The sequence below is a fragment of the Oncorhynchus tshawytscha genome, linkage group LG06 (genome assembly GCF_018296145.1).
Source record: "Oncorhynchus tshawytscha isolate Ot180627B linkage group LG06, Otsh_v2.0, whole genome shotgun sequence".
NCBI lineage: Eukaryota > Metazoa > Chordata > Actinopteri > Salmoniformes > Salmonidae > Oncorhynchus > Oncorhynchus tshawytscha.
This window is the reverse complement of record NC_056434.1, coordinates 32789282-32795281: the sequence shown is the minus strand read 5'-3', so window position 1 is coordinate 32795281 and position 6000 is coordinate 32789282.

Sequence of the window (6000 nt, the reverse complement as noted above, 5' to 3'; positions counted from 1 at the left end):
GGAAATGCTAAATGTGTTTATGATCATTAACGGTCAATTACCGTGAAACCGACAGTTATTTGTTTGACAATCACTGGCTGGCAAAATGTAGTGACCACCACAGCCCTACTCATGACCATCGTTGTCATACTCCTCTAATTATAGCCCTTCACACATAGGTATGTTGATTTCATTACCCATTATGTGCAGGATAAGTGTAAAAGGCAGGAAATAGGACCGCATCTCAAAAGAGACCAATCACTTGCTTCATAAATTAACCAAGAAAGAGGTCTTTAGAGAACAAGAGCGAGAGAGAGAGAAATGGAGGAGCTTAAGCGGTTGACAGATATTGAGTATCCATCAGCATGTGACAGCTTCTTTGGATGTTTACTTTAGGGACAGACAGAGAGGATCATGGTCCATAGAGGCAGCTGTCCTCCTAAAGGTCTGATGACACCACCTCCCACGCTGCACCTGTTAACTGGCAGAACACAATAGAGCTCTCATTACATACACACACAAATCCTAGAGCCAACTAAGTGAAAAATCTGTCGATGTGCCCTTGAGCAACACACTTAACCCTACTTGCTCCTATAAATTGCTCTGGATAAGAGTGTCTGCTAAATTACTCAAATGAAAGTGCATAATGTTCTAAATCATCATCTGTTGTGGAGGAGGTGAGTGGAATGGCCACCAGATTATTGTCCACATTTGAAATCACTTTGCTGTGAATCCTCTTCTTATCATACTCCTCAGTAGTGATCATTCAGATATCTGCCATTCAGATGTCTAACGTTGGCATTCATAGTACACACCCCTTTTCTTCCTCCCTCTTCCTCTACCAGCTGTCTGCAATCGATCTCTCATGAATGATCTCCTCCACGGGGGAGTGAGGAGTCTATGTGATTATACTGTAGGCAGTGTTGTTTTCCAACATTCCTTTATTTATCTAGAATCAGGACTCAGGCAAAAGTTGGCAAGGAGGTGGGTTTGGACATATTTCGATACAGGTTATCTGAAGTCTGGAAATATTTAAAACATCTGATCTTGACATATTTGACTGTTTTCCATTCATGGCCAAACATTTCACTGTTACCCACCTAGCCTGTAACAAAGAAGCTCCACTATGCTTCTTCTTAGACAAACACCTAACCCTTAGAAAAATGTCTGGGAGGGTCAGCGATAGTGTGATTGAGTATTGATGTCAGAGGTTTGTTTTACTATGCCATGTCCAGGAGTTCCTCCCAAGGTTTCCACACAGTCCAAATATTTTCACTCATGTTAATGCTGTGTCAATATCCGCCTCTGTTCAGCAACTCTTCCTGCACACACACATAAAAATGTTGAAACGCACACAGACACGCACACATGCCCACAGACACGCACACATGTACACACACAGACACACACCACAACGCACAGCAGGAACAGAGAGTGTGTAGTGTGAATGGACCATACTCCATGCTCAGAGGTCAGGCAAGGATCAGGGTTGGCCACTACTCTCCTCCAGCAGTGTTCAGAAGCAGAGAGAATCAACTGTTCTACAGAGCCACTAGATACCAGGCCTGTTAAAACACAGGCGCACATCATATGCCTGCAGCATGTCACTCTGCATCCCATTGCTGGCTTGCCTCTAAAGCTAAGCAGAGTTGATCCTGGTCGGTCCCTGGATGAGAGACCAGATGTTGCTGGAAATGGTGTTGGAGGGGCAGTAGTAGGCACTTTTTCTTCTGATCAAAAAAATATCCCAATGTCCCAGGGCACTGATTGGGGACATTGCCCTGTGTAGGGTGCCGTCTTTCGGATGGGACGCTAAACTCTCTGTGGTCACTGAAGATCCCATGGCACTTATCGTAAGAGTAGGGGTGTTAACCCCAATGTTCTCGCTAAATTCCTAATCTGACCCTCATACCATCATGGCCACCTAATCATCCCCAGCTTCAAATTGGCTCATTCATCACCCTGTAACTATTCCCCAGGTCATTGCTGTAAATGTGAACGTGTTCTCAGTCAACTTCCCGGGTTAACTAAAAAATAATTAAGTAAAATGGCTAGGCACACATGCACTGTGTGATTTCTTAGTATTGTGTTGGTGTCTGTCCATGCGCCCATTCTGTATTTGTCCTGTTCTGAAACTGATACCATCAGTTCAGTAGCTCTGGGAGAGGGAGAGTTTTGTTCTTTGAAGTTTTAATTTCCAAAATAAAGGATGGAAACATATCACGCTGCATCTTGGTCTACTCCTTATGACGAACGTGACAGAGAGAAGGAGAAAGAGAGAGCTATAGCACTCTGACTGAAAATCCATTTCCATGTAAAAGGACCAATGACACGAACATGTGAAGGTCATAGGAGCATGTCAAATGAAAGCCAAGAGTCTATATTTTAAGACATATATACCAGTGGAGGCTCCTCAGAGGAGGACAGGGAGGACCTTCCTCCTCAGTGAAATTTCATAAAAATAAAAATAGTGAAATATTTAAAAAGTTATTCTTTTTAGATAAAACTGTATTAGATATATTGATATGTCACCAAATAAGTTTTGCAATGAAGGTCTACAGTAACTTCAACAGCACTGTCTGGGGTAGCACCGTTGTGTAGCCCGAGGACAGCTAGCTTCCGTCCTCCTCTGGCTACATTGACTTCAATACAATACCCAGGAGGCTCGTAGGCCTCACCCCCTTCCATAGACATACATGGTAATTATGACCACTTCCAGAGGACATCCTTCAAGCAATCAAAACTTTTGCAGTATGAACTGACATGTTGTCTGTCTAATCATAGAATTAGGATCAGAGAATGAACCTAGTGAGCTGTATTGGGATTGTGCCACAGAGCATTATAGGGGTTCTATGTGTTGAGAAGCTTGTTGACAATGTTGGATAGAGATTAAGAGTGAAAAGTGACAGATGAGCATTTTTAGGATATTACTCAATTCAAATTAGTTTTTTCAATTCACAGGAGATGGAGGGAGTATAGTATAAATTGTTTTCTTGGTTTTAGAACTTTATTTTGTGTCCAGTTAGTGCAATTTATTTAAATTTGCCTCGCTAAATTCAGTAGCTAGCTAGCTAACGTTACCAGCAAAAGTGTGCAGTTTTCTCCGCCAGAATGGTAGAATGGCCAATGCTGCCGAAAATGTTGTGGACTTTTTGTTGAAGAACCCCTTTAATTCTCTGGGGTACACTGCGAATAACAGTGGGGGTTCACCTCTGCTGAGATCAGTTTAATGAAGAAGGATGAAAATGTGAGGGCGCTCAATACCAACTAGTATCAAAAGTATAGCTGGCCAACAAGGAGCCTTTTATCAAGCTGCCTGTATGGCTGGCCTTGCCTGCTTTTTGGAAAGTCTGAGCTTTGGTCGAAAGGTAGGTACAGTGACCTGAAGAACATTGATCGATCAGCAGGTAGCAGATAAATGCCCACATCAGATTCAAGCTTCTGGGAAAAAATCTGCATCGATCATGACGGAAGCCTGCGACACAAGGAGAAAGTTAGAAGAAACAGAGATGTCCTCAAGCAGTTATCAAAACCCTTGGCGTTTTCTGGCCTGCAAGAAGTTGCTTTTGGAGGACAATACGAGAAGGAAAGTTCCGCTGACAAGGGAAACCACAACGAGCAGATAACAATGCTTTACTTGCTGAACATATACAACTTGACTCATTTGATACCTTCCATCGCATCATCCATTAAAAAAGATTATAGAGAGGTTGACGCAGCACATTTTTCCACATATGCTCAAGTAGACTTTCCACTTTCCTCCGGTATTTATTTAACGAAATTGAAAACACATAATCACTCCGGACAGACACAAGCAAAAACTCTTGATATAAATGTTGCAGCAGCCTAGCCTACACCTAAACATTAGAGATCTGACATGCTGTACGGGATGAAAACTAGACACTTTTTCAGTCTGATCAACTGTAGGCTACTAATAAGAGCAGATGCATACAGCCTATGTGCACTGTCCATTTGGTCTGGGTAAACTAATTGGTAACGTTATGTATTTATAGTCCATTTGTGTGTCAGGTGAAAATGTGAATGTAATCAAATTTGGTTTCATTTCAAATTTGGGCTAGCAAGGCTGCCAATACGTTTTGAATCCAAAATGATTAACTGGAATTAATCAATCAACATAATAATGATGACAGATGTGAGTTCATTTTTTATAAAGCCTACAGTTGGATAGACTGCATGATGCAAACGTTCATAAAGCAAGCTCAGCCCTGTGAGTTCTATTTTCTATCAGTTGTTGTCTCTGCATCTGGGTAGAGGGAATCCCCTTCCTAATCTAGTCTAAATATAACGAATATGAACAAGTATAAGGTTTCTGCAGTTTGACAGGGTTTTCACCTGTCCCATAATTTTTAAAAAACCATGTCACCTGATAAAACCTTTTTACAACTGACTAATCACTGTCATACCTTATAGGGTCCAGAGTTTTCCTGGTTAGGTTCAAAGATAAGGAAAAACTCTGGGCCCCAGGGGGTAAAGATTGCCCCCCTGCTCTGGGACCTATGGTGCCACCAGTCTCTTGCAGTTGTCAGTTATCATCAGGTATGTGGAGGATCAGGGCGTTATTCAGGAATGATTATTGGGCTCAAGTGGGCGAGGTGTGAACTCTGTGTTTAACTTCACGAAGAAACTTGTTCAAACCTACTATGGCACAGCTGTAATGGAATGTTTCCAGCTAAGTCCCCTCCTGTTCACTGATTAAGAGGTGATGACCAGTCAATCCACTCTACTACCATTGTCAACTCTGTACTGACATGAACTGAAGCCACGTCTCACGTGCCCACTCATCCACTGGCACATTGAATGTTTCCTCTTCAAGCACTGTGAGTAGCTCTATCAATCTTCTCTCATTACTCTATGCAGAGTTAATCACATACACAAACACAATTACATTATTTCACATCAATGATTTTACTCCTTGCTTGGACTAACTCATTCTTAGCTCTTTGGTCTAACTGTGTAGTGTGTTGTGTTATTGTTTTTTTGTCTTCTGAACACCTCAACTCTTGCCTCATACCCTCATTCAATCACTGCTGTGATCCCTTCCAAACACTGTGTAAGTAGCCCTCTCATTCCCATTCCCCATAATATTGTACTATAAATGTCTTTATCAATGCTTTAGGTTAAAATAATTCCTTTTTTGAAGATTTTTGAAAAACACTTTGAGATCTCTGTGCGTTCAATGCCGATACGATATTTTCAAATTTCTCTCCCTCATGAGGATGGAGGATAATGAACGTTCACAGAAGTAACAGGTAAAGGTAGACCTTACTAATTAGTTATAGTGTTTTTACTGATAAAATGTATTAAGTGATTAAAATTATTTAATGTACTGTATTGCACTGAACTATACTATTCTGTACTGTACTGAACTGAACTCTACTGTACTAGTGTACTGAACTACACTCTACATTACTGTACGGTACTGAACTCTACTGTTCTGTTCTGTATTGTATTGTACTGTACTGAACTCTACTATTTTATTGAGCTTTACTGTGCTGTACTTTGATGTCCAAACTTGTGAAACATAGACGTCTATGATTGTTTCAGATTTGGTACGGCCCGGACCAACCAAATTTTGTCTTGTTTGGGTGTGGAGCTCATTAAAATAATAGCCAGTGTGTAGAATAATACCCAAATATGCAAAGGAGGATATTGCATATTTATACATTTGTGTAAGTTTTTAGTATACATCACCATGAAGAGAATGCCATTCAAATCCATAATTATGCATTCATGTGTAATACAGATCCGGGACCCATGATGATATTGCTTTACCGCAATTCCATTACCAGGTGTAAATCTACTTCATTTACTATAGTTCAATAACCAAAATATTTTTTTTTCAGTCAATGTGTCATGTCATAGGTAACACCCCATTCTTTCTGCCGGAATCGTTGAGTCTTAAAGGGGAACGGCACCTGTTGAGTTGGTCCTTGTTTTTTGGCTTGCTCCTCAAAAAATGCTGCCGGCCATGACAGAAGCCAAATGCGAGTTAGTTTGGGG